The sequence below is a fragment of the Ovis canadensis genome, chromosome 5 (genome assembly GCF_042477335.2).
Source record: "Ovis canadensis isolate MfBH-ARS-UI-01 breed Bighorn chromosome 5, ARS-UI_OviCan_v2, whole genome shotgun sequence".
NCBI lineage: Eukaryota > Metazoa > Chordata > Mammalia > Artiodactyla > Bovidae > Ovis > Ovis canadensis.
Window position 1 is genome coordinate 61967629 of NC_091249.1, and position 12827 is coordinate 61980455.

A 12827-nucleotide genomic window follows, 5' to 3' on the forward strand; every position below is an offset into this window, starting at 1 on the left:
AGTCTCTTGGACTCTGTGGGAGAGTGAGAGGGTAGGATGATTTGGGAGAATGGCATTGAAACATGTATAACATCATATATGAAATGAATCGCCAGTCCAGGTTGGATACATGATACAGGATGCTTGGGGCTGGTGCACTGGGATGACCCAGAGAGATGGTATGGGGAGGGAGGTGGGAGGGGGATTCAGGATGGGGAACATGTGTACACTCATGGCAGATTCATGTTGATGTATGGCAAAACCAATACAATATTGTAAAGTAATTAGACACCAATTAAAATAAATAAATTTATACTAAAAAAAGAAGAAAAAAAAAGTCCTAGAACTCTCTTGATTCCTGAGACTCAGAGTCTTAATTCGCAAAATAAAGAACATTCTTGTGCTTTGCAACTGCACCTGTTTTTAAATTTAAAAAAAAAAAAACCCTCAACATTCAAAAAACTAAGGTCATGGCATCTGGTCCCATCATTTCATGGCAAATAGATGGAGAAACAATGAAAACAGTGACAGACTTTATTTTCTTACACTCCAAAATCACTGTAGATGGTGACTGCAGCCATGAAATTAAAAGACATTTGCTCCTTGAAAGAAAAGTTATGACAAACCTAGACAGCACATTAAAAGGCAGAGACATCACTTAGCTGACAAAGGTCCTTATAGTCAAAGCTATGGTTTTCCCAGCAGTCATGTACCAATGTGAGAGTTGGACCATAAAGAAGGCTGAGCACCAAAGAATTGATGCTTCACACTGTGGTGGAGAAGGCCTTTGAGAGTCCCTTGGAAGACAAGGAGATCAGATCAGTCAATCCTAAAGGAAATCAACCCTGTATATTCATTGGAAGGACTGATGCTGAAGCTGAGGTTCCAATACTTTAGCCACCTAATGGGAAGAGCTGACTCACTGAAAAAGACCCTGATGCTGGGAAAGATTGAAGGCAGGAGGAGAAGGGGATGACAGAGGATGAAATGACTGGATGGCATCACTGACTCAATGGACGTGAATTTGAGCACACTCCAGGAGATGGTAAAGGACAGGAAAGCCTGGCATGCTGCAGTCCAAAGGCCGCAAAGAGTTGGACTGAGCAACAGAACAACGACAAGTGGAGGAGGGAATGGAGTCCCCTTTAAGAGTGGATAAGAGATTCAAGGATGAAAAGAAGAGGATCCAACTACCAATTTATAAGAAATAAAGAAGACAAAGGAACATCTTAAACTGCAGAAATACAATCAACAAAATAAAAATTGCAGGAAACTATATCAGAGTTTTGTCAACAACATGAATTATAAGAAAATTTAAAAGGGGAAAGGAAAGCTATAGATTAAATGAGACTTAAAAAGTACATCAATCTACTGTAGTGTGTAAACCTTATCTGGATACTGATTCAGGCAAACAAACTGTAAGAAAAAATTATAACACTTTACAGACAATTGGAAATGTGAACTCAGACAAGATAGTTTCAAATTTTGGTTTGCAAAATAATACCAATTTTGTAATTTAAATATTTTTATATTTAAAAAATTATAAAAATATTTTATAGTTAAAATATTAATAATTTTTGTTCACCTAAATTAGTAAATATAGATAATGGTATTATGATTATGCTCTCTGAATGACTCATCTTTTAGAGAAACATTCTGGTATATTTACAGATGAAATAATATAATCTTTAGTATTTGCCTCAAATAAAAAAGCCTCTTGATGAAAGTGAAAGAGGAAAGTGAAAAAGTTGGCTTAAAGTTCAACATTCAGAAAACTAAGCTCATGGCATCTGGTCCCATCACTTCATGGCAAATAGATGGGGAGACAGTGGAAAGTGTCTAGACTTTATTTTGGGAGGCTCCAAAATCACTGCAGATGGTGACTGCAGCCATAAAATTAAAAGACACTTACTCCTTGGAAGGAAAGTTATGACCAACCTAGACAGCATATTGAAAAGCAGAGATATTCCCTTGCCAACAAAGGTCCGTCTAGTCAAGGCTATGGTTTCTCCAGTGGTCATGTATGGATATGAGAGTTGGACTGTGAAGAAAGCTGAGCGCTGAAGAATTGATGATTTTGAACTGTGGTGTTGGAGAATACTCTTTAGAGTCCCTTGGACTGCAAGGAGATCCAACCAGTCCATCCTAAAGGAGATCAGTCCTGGGTGTTCTTTGGAAGGAATGATGCTGAAGCTGAAACTCCAATACTTTGTCCACCTCATGCAAAGAGTTGACTCATTGGAAAAGACCCTGGTGCTGGGAGGGACTGAGGGCAGGAGGAGAAGGGGACAACAGAGGATGAGATGGCTGGATGGAATCACCAACTCGATGGACATGAGTTTGAGTGAACTCCGGGAGTTGGTGATGAACAGGGAGGCCTGGCATGCTGCTATTCATGGGGTCGCAAAGAGTCAGACACGACTGAGAACCTGAACTGAACTGAACTTAATACAGTAGAGGGTAGGAGAGTAGAAATACAGATGAAATAATATTGATAATGAATAGGTAACTGAAGAGGCTGATTAATATATGTTTACATTTTCTATTATAAAAGAATTAAAAAATTTTAAGACATAAAATTGAGATACAAGATCTAAATCTGCCTCTGACATCATTCTGCTCTACACCTACAGACCAATCTCTTCTCTCTAAGCTTTAATTTTCTCTGCAAAATATGAAATGTAAAACCCATTCCAATATACTTTCAATATATCCATTTATGAGCTATGTAACATTAGAAAGTTCTTTAATCTTTTTACACCTCAGTTTCCATATCTGTAAAAAGTGATGAAAATAAGTAGCTGGTGTTTGGGACTACTGTGTTAGTTAAATTACTCTGTTAACGCCCACATCATGGTGCTTGGCACAAAGTAAGCACTGAATAAATATTATCTATCATTATTATTATTACCATCTATTGTTGCATGTAAGAAATACCAATAGACAAGTTCTATTTTTTTAATGACAGGACTTTATAGTTTACTATTCCCTTATCCTTTCCTTCTCTCTGTCTCCTTTCTTTGGGACAAAGGCAGGAAAATCTGAAACTTCCCCTCAAAAATCTTTGCAACAATCTGTCCTCTATCACAAGCCAGGAAAGAAAGAGTTTGGCTCTCCTTCTCAGAGTCACTGCTCTGGGTCTGGAAAAACAGAAGCGTCACTTTCATCATTTTCAGAATATAGTATGCAGCTGTTCTTCTGGTATGCCACACATCCTGAGGTTGCTCCCAAGGGCTAAAAACAGAGCTCAGGCGATTAGCCCAGTGCAGCCAACATCATTCTTTTTCAAGGTGGCTCCATTTCAAATATAATGAGCACTTTGAATGTACCCCTTTTTTAACCAACAGTTGGTCTTCCCCACCAGACTGTGAGCTCCTTGAGGGCAGGACTGTGTCTAATTTATAGCTTATGCTCCTAGCATAACACCTGGGACAGAGGAAGTACTCAACAACATTTGCTGAATGAAGGGATTAACTGTTTATTCTTTAGCGTGGGGCAGGAATGGGAAAGAAAAATTGATAAGCACACAGAGAAATAACTGTTGGAAAAATCCGTTTTTGTCAGGGTGTACAAAGTTGTTCACAACTTTGAATTTTTTTCTTCTCCCTTTTTCCCACTACTTCCCACTATGTATCTTTTTAAACTTTCCTCTACTCCCATAAACTACCAAATACACCCTGAATATTCTTCCTCCAGAGCAATTTTCATGCTGTTCCCTCCCTCTGTTAATCTCTCTCTCTCTTTCCATCTTTTTCTCTCATTCTAATCTTAATATAATATATACGTCCTTCAAGACTTGGCTCCATATCTCTCCTTCCAAGAGGCTTTTCTAAATCACTATAGCTTAAAGGGGTATCTTCTTGACTTCCTTTAACACTTCAGATTTAGCTTCAGGCACTTGTGATATTATATCATATGCTGTGGTTAGCTGTATAGGTTTCATAACATTTACAAGATTGAGGGAAGGAGTCATCTTGGAATTTCTTCAGCATCTAACACAGTGCTTTGTACACAGCAGGTATCTGATGAGCATTTAGTGCCTTTACTGGTTAAACTTTGCAGAATAAGTAATATGATCATTTGACCCAATTTAAAGTATAAAACAAGTGAAACTTAAAGTAAGCCTTTTATCTATAATATCTTTTTCCAAACAACTTAGCACATTGTTTTTGGAAGTTTGGGTACTCTATTATTATCTGTTTTATTAGGCAATATCCTCTGTTTTTAGAAACCAAAGGAAAAGTGTCATGTAGCATATATTTTTAATCAAGTGATTTTTTAAAATTTCACATTATTAAAAAATAATAATTTCACATTTTCTTCAAATCACAGGATAAGGTAGTATCAAAAACTCAAGATTGAGAATCATTAAACAACTATAGAGTGCCTGATGAACTATGGAATGAGGTTCATGACATTGTACAGGAGACAGGGATCAAGACCATCCCCATGGAAAAGAAATGCAAAAAGGCAAAATGGCTGTCTGGGGAGGCCTTACAAATAGCTGTGAAAAGAAGAGAGGCAAAAGGCAAAGGAGCTAAGGAAAGATAAAAGTGTCTGAATGCAAAGTTCCAAAGAATATCAAGAAGAGATAAGAAAACCTTCCTCAAAGAAATAGAGGAAAACAACAGAATGGGAAAGACTAGAGATCTCTTCAAGAAAATTAGAGATACCAAGGGAGCATTTCATGCAAAGATGGGCTCGATAAAGGACAGAAATGGTCTGGACCTAACAGAAGCAGAAGATATTAAGAAGAGGTGGCAAGAATACATGGAAGAACTGTACAAAAAGGATCTTCATGACCAAGATAATCACGATGGTGTGATCACTCACCTAGAGCCAGACATCTTGGAATCTGAAGTCAAGTGGGCCTTAGAAAGCATCACTATGAACAAAGCTAGTGGAAGTGATGGAATTCCAGTTGAGCTCTTTCAAATCCTGAAAGATGATGCTGTGAAAGTGCTGCACTCAATATGCCAGCAAATTTGGAAAACTCAGCAGTGGCCACAGGACTGGAAAAGGTCAGTTTTCATCCCAATTCCAAAGGAAGGCAATGCCAAAGAATGCTCAAACTACCGCACAATTGCACTCATCTCACATGCTAGTAAAGTAATGCTCAAAATTCTCCAAGCCAGGCTTCAGCAATACGTGAACCGTGAACTCCCTGATGTTCAAGCTGGTTTTAGAAAAGGCAGAGGAACCAGAGATCAAATTGCCAATATCCACTGGATCATGGAAAAAGCAAGAGAGTTCCAGGAAAACATCTATTTCTGCTTTATTGACTATGCCAAAGCCTTTGACTGTGTGGATCACAATACACTGTGGAAAATTCTGAAAGAGATGGGAATATCAGACCACCTAACCTGCCTCTTGAGAAATCTGTATGCAGGCCAGGAAGCAATAGTTAGAACTGGACATGGAACAACAGACTGGTTCCAAATAGGAAAAGAAGTATGTCAAGGCTGTATATTGTCACCCTGCTTTTTTAACTTATATGCAGAGTACATCATGAGAAAAGCTGGACTGGAAGAAACACAAGCTGGAATCAAGATTGCCGGGAGAGATATCAATAACCTCAGATATACAGATGACACCACCCTTATGGCAGAAAGTGAAGAGGAGCTAAAAAGCCTCTTGATGAAAGTGAAAGAGGAGAGCAAAAAAGTTGGCTTAAAGCTCAACATTCAGAAAACGAAGATCCGGCCCCATCACTTCATGGCAAATAGATGGGGAAACAGTGGAAATAGTGTCAGACTTTATCTCTTTGGTCTCCAAAATCACTGCAGATGGTAATTGCAGCCATGAAATTAAAAGACACTTACTCCTTGGAAGAAAAGTTATGACCAACCTAGATAGTATATTCAAAAGCAGAGACATTACTTTGCCGACTAAGGTCTGTCTAGTCAAGGCTATGGTTTTTCCTGTGATCATGTATGGATGCGAGAGTTGAACTGTGAAGAAAGCTGAGCACTGAAGAATTGATGCTTTTGAACTGTGGTGTTGGAGAAGACTCTTGAGACTCCCTTGGACTGCAAGGAGATCCAACCAGTCCATTCTGAAGGAGATCAACCCTGGGATTTCTTTGGAAGGAATGATGCTAAAGCTGAAACTCCAGTACTTTGGCCACCTCATGAGAAGGGTTGACTCATTGGAAAAGACTCTGATGCTGGGAGGGATTGGGGGCAGGAGAAGAAAGGGATGACCGAGGATGAGATGGCTGGATGGCATCACAGACTCGATTGACATGAGTCTGAGTCAACTCTGGGAGATGGTGCTGGACAGGGAGGCCTGGCCTGCTGTGATTCATGGGGTCGCAAAGAGTCGGACACGACTGTGCGACTGAACTGAACTGAACTGAAACAACTGTATAAACCTGGCTAGGCCCTTGGTTTTCCCAACTATCATCCCCAATCTTCTGCTGTCATTCAGTCACTAAGTCGTGTCCAACTCTTTGTGACATCATGGACTACAGCACTCCAGGTTCCTCTGTCCTCCACTATCTCTCAGAGTTTGCTCAAATTCACTCCACTGAGTTGGTGATGCTATCTAACCATCTTATCTTCTGTTGCCCCCTTCTCCTTTTGCCTTCAATCTTTCCCAGCATCAAGTCTTTTCCAATGAGTTGGCTCTCTACATCAGGTGGCCAAAGTATTGAAGCTTCAGCATCAGTCCTTCCAATGAATATTCAGGGTTAATTTCCTTTAGAATTGACCGGTTTGATCTCCTTGCAGTTCAAGGACCAAGCTACTTCGCAGCAAAGTTATAAGACACAAAGGAAACGAAAGCATTGAGAAGCTATATAAAATACTGAATATCTGTAGGCTATGATGCTTCTCAGCAGTGGCCACAGGACTGGAAAAGGTCACTTTTCATTCCAACCCCAAAGAAAGGCAATGCCAAAGATTGTTCAAAATACTGCACAATTGCACTCATCTCACATGCTAGCAAAGTAACACTCAGAATTCTCCAAACCAGGCTTCAGCATTATGTGAACAAAGAACTTTCAGATGTTCAAGCTGGATTTAGAAAAGGCAGAGGAAACAGAGATCAAATGGCCAACATCTGTTGGATCATAGAAAAAGCAAGACAGTTCCAGAAAAACATCTACTTCTGCTTTATTGACTATACCAAAACCTTAGACTGTGTGGATCACAACAAACTGTGGAAAATTCTTCAAGATATGGGAATAAGAGACCACCTTACCTACCTCCTGAGAAATCTGTATGCAGGTCAAGAAGCAACAGTTAGAATTGGACATGGAACAATGGACTGGTTCAAAATTGGGAAAGGAGTATGCCAAGGCTATATATTGTCACCCTGCTTATTTAACTTAAATGCAGAATACATCATATGAAATGCTGGGCTGGGTAAAGCTCAAGCTGGAATCAAGATTGCCAAGAGATGTATCAATAACCTCAGATATGCAGATGACACCACCCTAATGTAGAAAGTGAACAGGAACTAAAGAGCCTCTTGATGAAAGTGAAAGAGGAGAGTGAAAAAGTTGGCTTAAAACTCAACATTCAAAAAACCAAGACCATGGCATCCAGTCCCATCACTTCATGGCAAATAGATGAGGAAACAATGGAAACAGTGAGAAACTTTATTTTCTTGGGCTCCAAAATCACTGCAGATGGTGACTGCAGCCATGAAATTAAAAGACACTTGCTCCTTGGAAGAAAATCCATGAAAAACCTAGACAGCATATTAAAAAGCAGGGACATTACTTTGCCGACAAAGGTCAATGTAGTCAAAACTATGGTTTTTCTAGTAGTCATGTACTGATGTGAGAGTTGGACCATAAAGAAAGATGAGCACCGAAGAATTGATGTTTTTGAACTGTGATGTTGGAGAAGACTCTTGAGAGTCCCTGGAATAGCAAGGAGATCAAACCAGTCAGTCCCAAAGGAAACTAACCATGAATATTCATTGGAAAGACTGATGCTAAAGCTGAAGTTCTAATACTTTGGCCACCTGATGCAAAGAATGGACTCATTGGAAAAGACCCTGATGCTGGGAAAGATTGAAGGAGGCAGGAGAAGGGGATGACAGAGGATGAGATGGTTGGATGGCATCACCAACTCAATGGACATGAGTTTGAGCAAGCTCCAGGAGTTGGTGATGGACAAGGAAGTCTGGAATGCTGCAGTCCAAGGGGTAGAAAAGAGCAGGACATGAGTGAATGACTGAACTGAACTGAACTCATGATGTTTCTCAAAGGTAAGGGTTAAGACAGAATCCTATCTTAAAGGGTAAACTGAGGCTTCCTTGTTACTTGGATAGTTGCCTTATTTTCTCTTCTAGATGATACACTCTGCCACTGCCATCATACATCTATCACCTTGTTGCCCTTTCCCTTTTTCACTCCTTGTTGATTAAAGACTAAGATATATACACCAGTTACATTCCCCACTACCCCATCCTCAGCAAACGAGTTCATTGTTGCCTTATCAGTGCCATTTCTTAAAGTTATCATAGTTTATTGCAGGAGTACACTTAGATTATCTAGTTCCATTTTTCACATGAGGAATCCAAAATCTAGGAAGAGTATATAATTTATTCAAGTGAGTGTCAAAATCCAAAATAGAATCTCATTTTCTTAATCCCCAGTTCTCAACATTACACCCAACAAATGTCTGAGCACACAGATGGCTATTAATAAATATCTTCTTGAACTGAAATGAATTATTGCTTCCTCTCTGTTTGACAAAAATACCTGGCCACCCTGTAGAATGTGGAAGGAAGAGGTGAAAGTGGGGCTCTGATTACTATGGCTTAAAAGGCAACTTGCTATAGATTCTGGAGTGGGCTGCCTGAGTTCTGATTTAGGCTCCACCACTGTCCAACCTAGATAGCTTGTTAAAAAGCAGAGATATTACTTTGCCAACAAAGGACCTAGTCAAGGCTATGGTTTTTCCAGTGGTCATGTATGGATGTGAGAGTTGGACAAAGAATTGATGCTTTTGAACTGTGGTGTTGGAGAAGACTCTTGAGAGTCCCTTAGACTACAAGGAGATCCAACCAGTCCATCCTAAAGGAGATCAGTGCTGGGTGTTCATTGGAAGGACTAATGCTGAGGCTGAAACTCCAATACTCTGGCCACCTCATGTGAAGAGCTGACTCATTGGAAAAGACCCTGTTGCTGGGAGGGATTAGGGGCAGGAGGAGAAGGGGATGATGGAGAATGAGATGGCTGGATGGCATCACCAACTTGATGCACATGAGTTTGGGTGAACTCCGGGAGTTGGTGATAGACAGGGAGGCCTTGCATGCTGCGATTCATGGGGTTTCAAGGAGTCAGACATGGCTGGGCAACTGAACTGCCCATCTGTATGATCTTGGGGAAACTGCTTTACATTTCTTAGTCTCAGCCTCCTCATTTGTAAAATGAAGTAATCACAGAAACTACCTCAAAGGATTGTTTATTAATTCAGTGATATTTGTTGAAAACCTGCTCTGTAATAGGTACTCTGTTAGATGCTCTTAGAAGCATGGACAAGAAAAATGAGAATCAACTCTTAGAAGCTAATAGTCCACCAGGATTAAGTGATATAATCTACATAAAATGCCTAGTAGAGAGTCTGGTATCCAATAAATAGTCAACAAATGTTAGTCATTGTTATGGTTATTATTTGAAATATACTACTTGCTGCTAAGTCACTTCAGTCGTGTCCGACTCTGTGTGACCCCACAGACGGCAGCCCACCAGGCTCCCCCATCCCTGGGATTCTCCAGGCAAGAACACTGGAGTGGGTTGCCATTTCCTTCTCCAATGCATGAAAGTGAAAAGTGAAAGTGAAGTCACTCAGTCGTGTCCAACTCTTAGCGACCCCATGGGCTGCAGCCTACCAGGCTCCTCCATCCATGGGATTTTCCAGGCGAGAGTACTGGAGTGGGGTGCCACTGCCTTCTCCAAAAATATACTACTTACCCACATTTTAAAAGCAAATTAGCAAATAAATCTTACAAAGAGATGGCTCCAAGCAACACTTTAATGGATGAAACAGCTCACATGGTGGTATTTCACAAGGACAGATATTATCACCATGGCAACATTTCTCTGAGTTCCTGAAGAGCTCTTGCTTGGTACTGTGAAGGTTCAGGTATGGTCTGTGAAAACACCCTATAAAGAGCATCATGTGGGGAGCAGAAAAAAATCCTCTCTAATTTTGTGTAAAAATGATAACTTTGTCTATAGAATCATTTAATAAACTCACTGTATAAAATCTTAAATTAAAAAAATATAAATTAAGGGATAATTACTTACATTGCAATGGGAGTTATCAAAGCTTTCTTTTTAATAGCCAGCTTACCTAGCATATTCAAAACATGATGCTGTTCAAAATTAACAAGAACATGAAAAGATATGCATTATCTTTGGTCATTAGGGAAATCAAACTCAAAACCACAATGAGATACCACTTCATACCCAGTAGGGTGGCAATGATTTTAAAAATGGAAAATAACAAGGGCCTTTGAGCATGTGGGGAAATTGGAACTTTCATACAATGCTGGTAGGAATGTAAAATAGTTCAGTCTCCATGGAAAACAATTTGGAGGCTCCTCAAAAAGCTAAACACAGAATTACCTATGAAGTTACACTGTTGCTCCATGATACATACCCAAAAGAATTAAAAACAGATGCTTAAACAAGTAGATGGTCATGAATGTTCACAGAACCTCTATTCACAATAGACAAAAGCACAGAAATAGCCTCAGTCAGTTCAGTTCAGTCGCTCAGTCATGTCCGACTCTTTGCGACCCCATGAATCACAGCATGCCAGGCCTCCCTGTCCATCACCATCTCCCAGAGTTGACTCAGACTCACGTTCATCGAGTCAGTGATACCATCCAGCCATCTCATCCTCTGTCATCCCCTTCTCCTCCTGCCCCCAATCCCTCCCAGCATCAGAGTCTTTTCCAGTGAGTCAACTCTTCGCATGAGGTGGCCAAAGTACTGGAGTTTCAGCTTTAGCATCATTCCTTCCAAAGAAATCCCAGGGTTGATCTCCTTCAGAATGGACTGGTTGGATCTCCTTGCAGTCCAAGGGAGTCTCAAGAGTCTTCTCCAACACCACAGTTCAAAATCATCAATTCTTCGGCGCTCAGCTTTCTTCACAGTTCAACTCTCACATCCATACATGATCACAGGAAAAACTATAGCCTTGACTAGACAGACCTTAGTCGGCAAAGTAATGTCTCTGCTTTTGAATATACTATCTAGGTTGGTCATAACTTTTCTTCCAAGGAGTAAGCGTCTTTTAATTTCATGGCTGCAATTACCATCTGCAGTGATTTTGGAGGCCCAAAAAATAAAGTCTGACACTATTTCCACTGTTTCCCCATCTATTCACCATGAAATGATGGGGCCGGATGCCGTGATCTTCGTTTTCTGAATGTTGAGCTTTAAGCCAACTTTTTTGCTCTCCTCTTTCACTTTCATCAAGAGGCTTTTTAGCTCCTCTTCACTTTCTGCCATAAGGGTGGTGTCATCTGCATATCTGAGGTTAGTGATATTTCTCCCAGCAATCTTGATTCCAGCTTGTGCTTCTTCCAGTCCAGCGTTTCTCATGATGTACTCTGCATATAAGTTAAAAAAGCAGGGTGACAATATACAGCCTTGACATACTTCTTTTCCTATCTGGAACCAGTCTGTTGTTCCATGTCCAGTTCTAACTATTGCTTCCTGGCCTGCATACAGATTTCTCAAGAGGCAGGTTAGGTGGTCTGGTATTCCCATCCCTTTCAGAATTTTCCACAGTGTATGGTGATCCACACAGTCAAAGGCTTTGGCATAGACAATAAAGCAGAAATAGATGTTTTCCTGGAACTCTCTTACTTTTTCCATGATCCAGTGGATATTGGCAATTTGATCTCTGGTTCCTCTGCCTTTTCTAAAACCAGCTTGAACATCAGGGAGTTCACGGTTCACGTATTGCTGAAGCCTGGCTTGGAGAATTTTGAGCATTACTTTACTAGCATGTGAGATGAGTGCAATTGTGCGGTAGTTTGAGCATTCTTTGGCATTGCCTTCCTTTGGAATTGGGATGAAAACTGACCTTTTCCAGTCCTGTGGCCACTGCTGAGTTTTCCAAATTTGCTGGCATATTGAGTGCAGCACTTTCACAGCATCATCTTTCAGGATTTGAAAGAGCTCAACTGGAATTCCATCACTTCCACTAGCTTTGTTCATAGTGATGCTTTCTAAGGCCCACTTGACTTCAGATTCCAAGATGTCTGGCTCTAGATTAGTGATCACATCATCATGATTATCTTGGTCATAAAGATCTTTTTTGTACAGTTCTTCCATGTATTCTTGCCACCTCTTCTTAGAAATAGCCTAGATGTTTATCAATAAACATATGGACAAACAAACTGTGGTATATTCATACAATGGGATGTTATTCAGTCATAAAAAGGAATGGATTATAGATATATGCTACAACATGGATTGCTGCTCCTGCTCAGTCGCTAAGTCATGTCTGATTCTGCAACCCCATGGACTGCAGCACACCTTCTTTACTGTCTCCTAGAATTTGTTCTAACTCAGGTCTATTGAGTCAGTGATGCTATCCAACCATCCATCTCATCCTCTGTCTCCTCCTTCTCCTCCTGCCCTCTATCTTTCCTAACATAGGGTCTTTTCCAATGAGTTGGCTGTTCACATCAGGTGGCCAAAGTACTGAAGCTTCAGCATCAGTCCTTCCAATGAATATTCAGGATTGATTTTCTTTAGGATCAATTGGTTTGATCTCCTTGCTATCCAGCAGACTCTTAAGAATCTTCTCCAGCACCACAATTTGAAATCATCAATTCTTCAGCGCTCAGCCAACTCTCACATCCATACG